We start from the raw sequence: 13,545 nt of genomic DNA on the forward strand, positions 1-13,545 counted from the left end.
GTGCGCCACCTAGGTTGCCTCCTAATCAAGGGTAAAAGATGGATAGGACATAGTAATGCACTACAAAGTTTTACTAGCAACGTTTGACCATCAAATCCAACGTAAAGGACACTTGTGGATAGTAAAAGCGCACTAGTTGATGGTAATGATCGTTTTTTTGTAAAAGCACATGGCTTGTCGCAGTGGACTTGGTTTTTTTGCGATCGGTGTGGCTAGATTTCTATGTACATAAAACTTGTCCATTTGACTTTTTAACCTGGATCGAAGAATTTTAACTTTTTCGTTGCCCACAAAATGCTAGATTATGCTTGGGAAAAACATAAACATGCACTAATGCATTACTATATATCAACCTGGATCGAAGCATTTTGACTTTTTTGTTGTACACAAATGCTAGATTATGCTTGGGAACAACAGAGCACATGCAGTAATGCATTACTACATATCAATCTGGATCGAAGTATTTTAACTTTTTTTGTTCGTAATTTTCTTTTTTGCGTTACCATCCACTCCATTTTTTTACTACTGCCAATTTGTGAGCATGTAGTAATACATTATTACATGTTTCGGCCAGGTTTTACAACATATCTCACTGCCCGGTAATAAAACTAGGTCCATTACCATGTCCGCTATACCCTATTACTTTCAATGATTAGTGACCAAAAAGCAGGACGAGGCGGACCAGCACATGGTAACTGAATTAAATGTGTTACTTTTCCTACCACTCAGCGTTACCCTCAACATTTCTGCGGTGGAGGGCGGCCTTCTCAGCGCCACCCGCTGGCCTAATTAGGTCCGGCCGGAGCGTAGTTTAAGCAGAATGCGCGCTCGCTCACAATAGCGCAGCCGTATCACGGAGACAAGTTCTACCATGGCTGAGAAATCCTCTATTCTCTTTTCCTTGTTGTTTTCTGTCAGATCCAATCTACCATGGCTGCTTCAAGATCCTCCAAAGACAAGTTCTTCAAGAACGTCATCAACCCATATATGCGGGAGGTGGTGCAGCACCCTTAGGTCATTGATATGCATGAGGGGGTGCTTCACCTTCGCGATGTGCCCTGTCCCAAGGGGACGGGGACCATGGAGGCTAGGCTCGAAGCTATGGAGCAAGATGTCTTCCGGTGCAAGGGGATGGTGGAGCGTGGACTCCATGTCAATCACCTCATGATCACGGACCTCTCCCGTGATCTCAAGGTGGATGGCAAGCCCATGAAGGACATCATCTTCACCCTCAATGAGCAAATCAACTTCCTCCAAAGCCAGATCTATGATCTTCAAAACCAAGTCTTTGAATATGAGGCGAGGTTTAAAGGTATGAGTTTGGCTGCTAGTTGCAGGACATGTGAGACTCACTCCTCCTCTTATGATGGTGGACCACTACCATGGAAATCCGAGGACAAGATCTCTTCTTCATCACCACCACCATCTTCTTCACCACCAAAGGAGAATTGAGTATCGGGTATGGGCACTCCCCTTGGCTTCCGCCAAGCTTGGGGGAGGTGCCCCGGTATCGTATCATCCCACTATCTTTTTTCTTTTACTTATCTCTTTTTGCTTTAGATGAAGTAAAGTTTAGTTCGATCCTTTCTTCTTTGAGAGTTTGCTTAGTGATCTATCATTGTAATTGTGTGCAAGTTATATAATAAAGTTTAGCTTGAGTTTTTGCTTTCTTTATTTTCATGTTGCAAATAAAGAAAAGAAATAAGAAAGAAAGAAAAAGAGAAAGAAAGTAAATAAAAGAAAGGAAATAATTCAATAAGATCATATACTAATCCTATGGTAGGTGATGGCACCACATAAGGAAAAGTATAAGTAGGAAATTTTATTAGAGATTGACAAACAGAGTATTAGTCAATGATGCAACTCATGAAAGAATTAATAAGGGAAGAGAAGATTCACATATAAATATACTATCCTAGAAATCTTTTGTGATGGTGAGCCCTCATCAAAATATTATATGCCAAAATTGTTGATGTTGGACAAGGAAGACAACTTAATGGTTTACGTTTGTTTATATTCACATAGAAGTCATATTGTCATAGATCCTTCAACATGTGCTGCTTGCCCCTATCTTTGCTAGCCAAAAATTCCGCACTAAGTAGAGATACTACTTGTGCATTGAGGGAGTCCTGGACTAGGGGGTGTCCGGATAGCCGAACTACCATCATCGGCCGGACTCCAAGACTATGAAGATACAAGATTGAAGACTTCGTCCCGTGTCCGGATGGGACTTTCCTTGGCGTGGAAGGCAAGCTTGGCGATACGGATATGTAGATCTCCTACCATTGTAACCAACTCTGTGTAACCCTAGCCCTCTCCGTTGTCTATATAAACTGGATGGCTTTAGTCCGTAGGACAGAACAACAATTACAACAATCATACCATAGGCTAGCTTCTAGGGTTTAGCCTCCTTGATCTCGTGGTAGATCTACTCTTGTAATACCCACATCATCAATATCAATCAAGCAGGACGTAGGGTTTTACCTCCATCAAGAGGGCCCAAACCTAGGTAAAACATCGTGTCCCTTGTCTCCTGTTACCATCTGCCTAGACGCACAGTTCGGGACCCCCTACCCGAGATCCGCCGGTTTTGACACCGACATTGGTGCTTTCATTGAGAGTTCCTCTGTGCCGTCGCAATCAGGAAGGATGCCTCCTCCCGTCTTTAAAGACGGTACCGTTGCCAAAGGAGCTTTGGCCGCCGGTCAAGCTATCCGGCTAGGTGGTTTCCTTATGACCGCCTGTTCGGCCACCGCTTCGACGATGATCTCTCGGGTCATCAAAAGCGATCTTCGCATCAACTCGGAATTCTCCGAGCAGCTGGATCCAATGGAGCTCTCTTCCGTAAACGAGCTCTTGGATTGCATCGCCACCCTGGGAGTCGCTACAGACTACGATCAGATTGGGCTTAAAACCGATCTGAGAGTAATTAACTCTCCCCAGGCTACCCACCATGTTGTGGTAGAAGAACAACGTGGCGACTCTTCCCCTACGTTCAGAACCAATTATGTCCGGATTCCCGATCCCTCCATGCCGGACTCCCGCGGAGGGACGGACGTCAATCGAGTACTGAACCTAAAGTCAGGCAGCGGACTAGATTCGTTGGACGACCTCCACCAGTCCAAGCTTCCAAATCCGGAAATTCCTCGGCCTTTGAGCCTAAGATTGGGTGGGGTTCCGATTTTAGTTCCACCCGCCCACCCAAATACAAGCGATCTATCCCAAATACGGCAAGAGCCCGATGAAACAGTACATCATTACTGGGCCAGATTCCTCCTGGTTATGGACAGGATAAAGGACTGCCATGAGGAAAGCGCAATCTCTATTTTTTGCAATAATTGCACGGACAAGGGAATTATGAACGCCATAAATCGTCGCAAGGTCACGCACTTCGCCGACCTGGCGACCATAGTACGGAAGTACTGTGCGATGGAGAGTGCCTGGAAAACCGAAACTAGATTTTGGGACAATCCGGCCCTAAACACAACCTTAGTCCGGAATAAAAGGGTGCAGCATGCTCAAGCACCTGGGTCAAAAACCAAAAAGCAAAAAAAAACCCAAAGGGTACGGAACCGTACTGGAGGGATGGCTCAGCGGACCCTGCAAAATCCACAATGCAGAAGGCGCCACTCCAACACATATCCTCCGGGCATGTTGGATACTACGGCAGGTGGCCAAAAGTGGCGAAGGGCTTCTATCGCCTCCTCAGGCGCACCGAACACTTCGAATGGACGGACGCTGCCACAGTCAGACTCAAAGAAATAAAAGCCATACTGGCAACAAATCTGGTCCTGGCCGCGCCAAACTTGGGCGAACCAATGTTGTTATATATCGCAGCAACACATCAAGCTGTAAGCGCAGTACTCGTCGTCGAACGAGAAACAGAAGGGCACAAATTCCCTCTTCAAAAACCAGTGTACTACGTATCCACTGTCCTAACTCCATGCAAGTCCCCGTACCCACATTATCAAAAGATAGCGTACGCGGTGTTCATGGCATCCCGGAAGCTACGACACTACTTTCAAGAGTGTTCGATAACAGTGGCCTCCGAAGTACCTCTCAACGACATCATAAACAATCGCGACATGACGGGCAGGATTGCAAAATGGGCCATTGAGCTTTTACCATTCGATATAACCTACAAACCATGGCGAGCTATAAAGTCGCAAGTTTTGGCTGACTTCGTCGCTGAATGGACTGAAGCCGAACTCCCTAAAGAGTACGGCGCATACTCCAATTGGATTATACACTTTGACGGCTCTAAAATGTTGGCCGGCCTGGGGGCTGGCGTCGTCTTGACGTCCCCAACCGGAGATACAGTCCAATACGTACTTCTAATAATGTACACAGACTCCAACAACGCAGCCGAATACGAGGCCCTTCTACATGGTCACCGGATGGCCATCTCCATGGGCATTCAACGCCTAGAGGTCCGCGGGGATTCAAACCTTGCAATATCCCAAGTAAATGGAGACTTTGACGCCAAGGATCCGAAAATGGCAGCCTACCGTAACGCCGTCTTAAAAATGTCAGCTCGGTTCGAAGGACTCGAATTCCACCATGTAGCCCGGGACAACAACCAGGCAGCCGACGTGTTGGCACGCATCGGCGCAAAACGCGATGTCGTCCCTCCAAACATCTTCCTGGAGCGGCTCTTTAAGCCATCCGTACTATGGGAAGAGGAGCCCGGAAATAGCAATCCGGAAGCAACCGCGCCACCCAACACGGAACATTCTGACATAGTCGGTGGCTCAGCCAACGAAATAACACCCTCAGCCCACGAAATAATGGCAGTAATCGCCCCGTGGACGGAACCATTCCTAGCCTACTTAACTCGGCAGGAACTCCCTGAAGACCAAAATGAGGCCCCCTGCATAGTTTGGCGATCTAAAGCCTACAAGGTCCATGAGGGAGAACTTTATAAGAAAAGCACAACCGGAGTCCTTCAAAGGTGTATCTCCGAAGAGGAAGGGTGAAATCTCCTGGCTGAAATTCATGCAGGACTCGGTGGGCACCACGCCGCAGCCCGGGCCCTTGTATGCAAGGCCTTCCGTACAGGATTTTATTGGCCGACTGCCCGGGCAGATGCTCAGGACTTAGTCCAACGGTGCGTCGGCTGCCAGCTCTTTGCTAATCAAAGCCACATGCCACCCACCGCCCTCAAAACTATACCCATCACCTGGCCGTTCATGGTCTGGGGGCTTGATATGGTTGGACCCCTTAAAGGGGGAACCCACAAGCAAAAATACCTATTGGTCATGGTGGAAAAATTCACCAAATGGATAGAGGCCAAGCCAGTTAAAACGGCCGAATCCGTACCCATCATAGACTTCATATCCGGGGTAGTACACCGTTATGGTGTCCCCACCAGCATCATCACCGATAACGGCACAAATTTCACGGCCGACGAGGTTAAAATCTGGTGCAAAAACATGGGTATCAAGCTCGACTACGCTTCAGTCTATCACCCCCAAACTAACGGTCAAGTCGAACGAGCAAACGGTCTAATCATGAGCGGCATCAAACCCAGACTAGTGCGGTCCTTCAAGGAATCTAACACGCACTGGGTAGAGGAGCTCGACTCCGTACTCTGGGGGCTGCGGACCACGCCAAATCGCACTACCGGATTCACACCATTTTTTACGGCGCAGAGGCAGTTCTGCCCTGCGATATAATTCATGACTCACCTCGCGTGCGCATGTACGAAGAAAGAGAAGCCGAGCTGGATCGGCAGGACAGTTTGGACGCCTTAGAGGAGGAGCGCGACGTGGCAAAAGCTCGTTCCGCATTCTATCAGCAGCAGGCTCGAAGATATCAAAGCAGAGAAGTACGGGCCAAAACTTACAATGTTGGCGAACTTGTTCTATGCCTGCCGAACAAGAAAAATGACAAACTTAAGCCCAAATGGGAAGGTCCCTTCATCATCTACCAAGTCCTAACCGGCGGAGCATACCGTCTACGTAACGCATCTGACAACCGACTCGAGCCGAACCCATGGAACGCAGCCCGTCTCCAAAGATTCTACGCCTAGCGCCGGACTCAGAGTTCGTCTCCCTCCTCCGTCCACCTTTTACATTTTCACTATCTCTTGTCCCCCTCCTTCTTCCCACTTTTTTTAGTAAAAGCCTTCCATAGGCTGATTTGCGCATTGTTCGCACATGCTTGATGTGCTCCTAGCACTTATTATACCTGGGGGCTTCTTTAACAGAAGCTTATTTATACGGGCTCCATGCCCAACACATGTGTCATACTTCCGCATGTACCTTTCATTCACCATTATATGCATCGATATGACTTAAGTTTTGGCCAAGCTGGGTTGCCTGGCTCCTGTGCTTACCCCTACGTTCCCGATTGTTCGGCTAGGAGGTAAAGGGAGCACCTCTGCGATTGTTACTGCCGGGTCAGCCGGATGTGTACCTCAGACTGGGTGAAGCCGAAAGCTAGCATTCTTAAGGGAATATTCGGTCGGTGACTTGAAAGATGATTTATTACTTATTTAACTTATCCGCCCCAGATGCTTTTTTTGCTATCTTCGCAGTACGGACATGCACCTTAGGGCATGCCTCCCAGGGAAAGGAACCCCTAACGGAACTATTCTCCCTGGAAGATGTTTCTTACTAACCATGTAATATAACATAACTAGTTGGGCACTTGTCTGATAAAGCACTAATGACCCCTACGCCTGGTCTCCATGCATGCCCCGGGTTTTTTTTCATAACTGAGAAGGTATTCGGACACACTCCGGACTCTAGGGTCCCGAGGTTGAAGCGAAAAGGTCGGCAAAGACAAACGATCTACAATCCGGCTAGAATGCATTTTACATGTCATTTTAAAATACATCATCAAATTAACTGATTGTACTCCTCTTCAATCCCGTCTAACAGGCTGTCTAATTTACAGTCCTGTTGGGAATACTTAGCGGCCAACTCTACTTGGCCGCACATTAAGCTCACAAGGATCTCCTTTCCATCGGGCCCCACAGGTCCGACCTCGGCCATGTGGTTCGGATCCGCCTTCTTGTACCACGTCTTTACCATGGCCCAGGCCTCCCTGGCGCCTTGACGGCAGGCCGATATCTTCCACAGACGGAAGCACTGCCATGCTCCCTGCAGCTTCTCGGCAAGTCCTTCAAGGCTTTCGGGTAGGGATACGGATGGCCATAAGACCTGGGCAACGCCATTCATCGCTTGCCGAACACGTTCGTGCAGTTGCATCAGCTCGGGGAGTTGGTCACCCGTTGAACCGGGCATTTCCTCCGCAGGGCGACCTGTGAGCACACCTAAAGACACATTTCTGTCAATCGACTTCCTCGCCGAACTCTTCTTTTCAAAGGAGTTTGCTCAAGCACTTACTATAAATGCCGCGACGAAGCCGCTGATTCTCCTTCACGGAGCCAGACAGCTGGGCCCGAACACCTTTCAGCTCTTCTCCCAGCTGGGTGTGGGCATCTTGGAGCTTGTTTCTCTCCTGCTGCACCTTCATAATCACCCTCTCGCCGGCCTTCAACTGGCGCAGTAGCTGTTGCTTGTCCGGATCTAGTCCGGCACCCTCTGCAATATTATTGTCAGATTTACGCACACGCCGCACTTTATTAACTACTTATCTTTTCGAAGTATGTATTACCAGCGGGGGTCTCTGTAGCTCCCCCTGTGGCGGACAGTGCAGCCTCAAGTTGGGCCTTGCACTCTTGAAGCTCCTGGGACAGGTGGGTATTCTTCTCTGTAAGATCATGCATAAAGAATGATCCTTAAATCAGTTATTCTAACTATTTTAAGTCTCGGGGGCTACTGGCATATATAACTACTAAAATTCCTTACCCGTATGTCCTTCACATACTACTCTGTGGCTCTGGTTAAACCATCTTGAGCAGCACGGAGGTGCGCGTCTCTCGCATTAAAGGCATTCAACGCCTCCGGGGAGAAACACGCGTCACGAAGAATTGTCCGGCGACGCCTGTTGAAAGGATCGATATGGTTGACTAGAGGGGGGTGAATAGGCAACTAACAATTTTTAATCTTTTCTTTACCAAAATAAACTTTGCAACAAAATAGGTTGTCTAGATGTGCAACTAAATGAGCAACCTATATGATGCAATGACAACTAGCACACAAGCAAGCAAAGGATGTAAAACAAGTAGGCTTGCAAAAGTAAAGGCATGAAATAACCAAGAGTGGAGCCGGTGGAGACGAGGATGTGTTACCGGAGTTCCTTCCTTTTAAGGGGAAGTACGTCTCTGTTAGAGCGGTGTGGAGGCACAATGCTCCCCAAGAAGCCACTAGGGCCACCATATTCTCCTCACGCCCTCACACAATGCGAGATGCCGTGATTCCACTATTGGTGCCCTTGAAGGCAGCGACCGAACCTTTACAAGCAAGGTTGGGGCAATCTCCACAACAATCGGAGGCTCCCAACAACAACAACAACAACACCACGAAGCTTCACCACAATGGAATATGGCTTCGAGGTGACCTCAACCGTCTAGGGTGCTCAACACCCAAGAGTAACAAGATCCGCAAGGGATAAGTGGGGGGAATCAAATTTCTCTTGGTGGAAGTGTAGATCTGGGCCTTCTCAACCAATCCCGAGCAAATCAACAAGTTTGATTGGCTAGGGAGAGAGATCGGGTGAAAATGGAGCTTTGAGCAACAATGGAGCTTTGGGGGAAAGAGGTAGGTCAACTTGGAGGAAGAAGACACCTTTATACAGTGAGGGCACACATCCAATCGTTACCTCACTGAGCAGCCCCGCACAGAGCGGTACTACCGCTGGGGCAGGGCAGTACTACCGCTGAGAGCGGTACTACCGCTCCCTACCCAGCGGTACTACCGCGCTGGAGAGGAAGCCAGGCCACTGGCCCCAAAGCGGTACTACCGCGGGAGTAGGAGCGGTACTACCGCTCGGAGCGGTACTACCGCTTCTACTACCGCTTTTAGTGCCGCAAAACCCGACACGAGAAAACACCGTCTCGAATCGAGGCGGCAGTAGGCGCGGTACTACTGCGGTACTACGGCCGAAGCCCGCGAGCGGCACTACCGCTCAACGGAGCAGTACTACCGCTGGGAGCAGTACTACCGCTCCATGGAGCGGTACTACCGCTGGAGGGCTTCGGCGGTACTACCGCTGGAGATCGCGGTACTACCGCTAGCACAGGGCGAAGCAGGTACGGAAGAGAAGTTGCGGCTCCAGAGTTGCGAAAGGAAGACGACGGGTGTGATAAGTATGTGTATGTGTTGATTCCACCCTAGTCTTACCAAAGCAGATCCCCTCTTAATAGTACGGTGACTCCTACGAAACTAGTCCACCAACAACGAAACGAAGGAGCTACACCGTCTTGAATAAAACACCGAGGGGAGGAAATCGTCTCGTGCCAATGGATGATTCTCTGAAAGAACTTAACGCACACGATTAGTCCGCAAAAGCATTGTCATCAATCACCAAAACCACTAGGGGATAAATATGCCCTTATAATCTCCCCCTTTTTGGTGGATTGATGACAATACGGGATTTGCATAAACAAGATATAGAGTAAGCATACAAACCCCACGGTCCTAACATGTAGATGGGCTCCCCCTAGATGTGTGCTATTTAGATAAGTGCTTTGGACTGCACAGCACACATACTAGGGTCAAAGCTCCCCCTACATTTTAGAGACCAACAATCTAAGCATGGTGTATGAGAGCAGCATAGATGATATAACAAGAAAAGCACGCAACTCATAAGCTAGAGTGACATAGATAATGATACTGGAAAGGTAAGGTAGCATATGTCTCACACCATATGACTCGTACTTAAGTCTCACTCGAACTTAGGTCTCGACAAACCAACCAAAGCAAATGCGAGGAAAACACGAACAAGACATGAATAAGAGACGAAGGACACAACTCGCAAATCCCTAAACTCTCTCCCCCTTTGGCATCGAGACACCAAAAAGGAGAGGGAGTGTTGCTACGGCTCCAGGTGAGAGCAAATGAGGGACACACGCATCAGAGCCCAGCGGAATCATCGGCACCATCGTCGTCAGTCTGGAAGTGCTCGGCCTCAGAATCGGTCCACGGGCAGTGCTGCTGAATCCACTCCTCCTCCTCAGTAAGCTGGTCCTCAGATCCACTCTTGACTGTAGCACCCAACTGACGCATGAGCTCCTTGTGACGACCTCGAGCCTTCTTCTCAGCCACATGAGTCATATACTGATTATGAGCCTCCATGCAGAACAGCTTCTTCATCTTAGACTTGAGCTTCTTAGCCCAAGAGGGCTCGGCCTCAGAAGGCATGTAGTCATCATCCTCATCATCATCAGCTGCAGGCTCCTCCTCTGTCTCCATGGCAGCAGCAGACGAAGGAACTCCGGTCTTAGGGGCCTGAGTGCCCCAGTTATCCTTCTTCCTCAGACGCTTGACATCGTGAGAGATCAACTCTCCAGACTCCAGTGGCACATTAGGATATACATGATCCCAGGCCTTCTCAATGAGCAGCATGATGAACGGACCATAGATCGGGCACTTGCGCTCGGAGATAGCAGACAGCAGCTCAGACCACATAACATGAGAGATATCCAAAGACTCTCCGGTGGGATTTTCCTTCTCACGCTGGAAAAAAAGAAGCATGTCCACGAGATAAGAGTGAACCTGGTCCAGATTCCCAATGCGAGGGAAAAGAGTCTCTCTGAAGATGCGGCGAAGGATATCCAGATAGGCAGGCAGCTCATAGGTTTCCTTCTTTGTCTCCTGGTTGATCTTCAGAGTGCAGTATGGCCAGAGAGCTTGCTTGTGAGTGCAATGGGCGCGGGCGTGAGGGCGAAAGCCAACAGGAGACTCAAGACCAAGATCTTGCACCCCAATCAACTGCATAAACGCTCTCCACTTGACGGAAAGCAACTTGCCATTGGTCATCCAGGTGAGTGTCCTGTCCTCATCAGTCCCAAGGTGAACCGTGGCATAGAATTGGGCCACCATATCAGCATCAAAGTCCTTGTTGAATTTCATGACCCCAAGAATGTTCAGTTGAGTGCACATCTGAAGAGCTTCACCAAAGTAGTCAGGATCTTGCTCCATATGGTCGGTGTCGATGGAGTGCATGTTGACATAGAAATTCTTCTTGGCTTTGAGAACATCGAAGAAGATGGCAAACTGGAACTTGTTCTAGAACGGACGGTTGACCAAGGTGGGTTCTTGGTCAGCTTCATACGGGTTGCGGCGGCGCCTTGCCCAGAACTCCTTTGGCGGCATTTCTAGCACTGTCTTGCCGGGCTTTGGCTTGACCCCAGACTTCTTCTGGAGTTGAGGTGGAGGTGGAGGGGGAGCACTTGAAGATCCTCCGGCAGGCTTGGTGGTGCGATAACGCTTGGACGTGGCACGTCCGGGGTTGACACGACGAGCCTGATGCTCAGGGACCTCATCACCTGGAACCACACACAAGAACACGCAAACAACCAGAAGGAACGAGCATAAGCCACAAAACACGAGCAAAAAGATCACTGAAAGGTAGAAGTAGAGTGGAAGTTGGTAGAGAGCGGTAGTACCATGACCAGATAGCGGTAGTACCGCCACGAGCGGTAGTACCGCTCCATAGGGAGCGGTAGTACCGCTCCAAGCGGTAGTACCGCCCTGGAGAGGGCGGTAGTACCGCTCGAGACGGGGAAACTGCAGTTTCCTACTACCATGGTCAGATCCGGCACTACCGTCCTACCAAATTCAAAAATACTCCAACCAAACATCAATCCAAACTGCCTAGAAGCATTCTCCATCCTACTCAAGCCTAGATTTGGCCAAAAATCTAAAGATGCAACTGCTACTGCCCCTACGATGCTAGATTGGAAACCTAGACAAAAAGAACAAGAGAACGGGGGCAATACCGGCATCCATGGCAAGAGGACAAGGTGGGGATCGTCTCCACCGAAGGGAATGGAGAGGGACAGCCCGGAGAGGGAGATCCGCCGGAGCCCTCCCGCGGCGCCGGTTGCTAGAGAGAGAGAGGAACAGGCGAGGGGGCGTGCGAATGGGTATGGGGGAGAAGAAACTCCACCTGCCCCCGATATAACCCCCGCCCGCGCCTCTCAGTGGTAGTACCGCGCTGGAGGGCGGTAGTACCGCTCTCCAGTGGCAGTAGTACCGCCAGCAACCAAAAATGCTTCTAGACCAAAAAGAAAACACACGAAAAGAACAGGAAGGCAAAGTCAATAAAAACAAAGACCAACAAGACACCACAAACACGAGCAATGAACCGGAACCCACTCCTTCAAAGCAACCAAACAAAAGAGGAGCGGGCTCTGGCCTCTCTCAAGAGAGAGGGCGGTGGCCGGAGCCACCTATGTTTGAGTCAATTGGTATGGCACCGCGAAGAATTATCCTTGGGCCCATGACCAAAACTCGTCTTTGAAGCACAAGTACCATCAAAAATGGCTAATGTGAAAGAGTTGATCGTTTTATGCATAATGGGGGGGAGGGAGAGTTCATTGAGAGAACAACACTCCCCCTATGTCCATGCCTACACCTAAACTAGACAACAAGTTGAGTGTGGTGGGGGGTGCACGGGTTCAAGTCACATTGCTCAAATCAATGATATTTAGCTCATGCCTTAACTCGTGAAATCTTGCTTCATCCAAGGGCTTCGTGAAAATATCTGCAAGGTTATCATGAGTGTTGACATACTTGAGCTCGATCTCCCCTCGCCTAATGTGATCCCGGGTGAAGTGATACCGAATCTCAATGTGCTTCGTCTTGAAGTGTTGCACCGGGTTGAGAGAAATCTTGATGGCACTTTCATTATCACACCAAAGAGGCACTTTGTCACAAATGACACCGTACTCCTTTAGAGTTTGCCTCATCCATAGGAGTTGAGCACAACAACTACCGGCCGCCACATACTCCGCTTCGGTGGACGAGAGAGACACACAACTTTGCTTCTTAGAAGACCAACTTACCAAAGAGCAACCAAGAAATTGGCACCCTCCAGAAGTGGACTTCCTATCCACTTTGTCTCCCGCCTAATCGGAATCCGTGAAACCTTCAAGCTTGAAGTTTGCTCCTCTTGGGTACCATAAGCCAAAGTTTGGGGTATGAGCCAAATATCGAAAGATTCGCTTGACCGCCACAAATGACTTTCCTTTGGTGTGGCTTGAAAACGTGCACACATCCCCACACTCAACATGATATCTGATCTAGATGCACAAAGGTAAAGCAAGGAGGCAATCATGGAGCGATATACCTTTTGATCCACCGCTTTACCATTGGGATCGATGTCAAGTTGGCACTTGGTAGGCATTGGTGTAGAAGCCGGCTTGACATCACTTAGCTTGAATCTTTTAAGCATGTCTTGAGTGTATTTGGCTTGGTTGATGAAGGTTCCTTCTCTTCTTTGTTTGATGTCAAAACCAAGGAAGAACTTCAACTCTCCCATCGAAGACATCTTAAACTTGGAGGTCATGAGAGCGGCAAATTCCTCATTGAAAGCTTTGTTAGGAGAACCAAAGATAATATCATCAACATATAGTTGGCATACAAACAACTCCCCGTTGACCTTCTTAGTAAAAAGAGTGGGATCGATTTG

The sequence above is a fragment of the Triticum aestivum genome, chromosome 1B, assembly GCF_018294505.1.
Source record: "Triticum aestivum cultivar Chinese Spring chromosome 1B, IWGSC CS RefSeq v2.1, whole genome shotgun sequence".
Lineage (NCBI taxonomy): Eukaryota > Viridiplantae > Streptophyta > Magnoliopsida > Poales > Poaceae > Triticum > Triticum aestivum.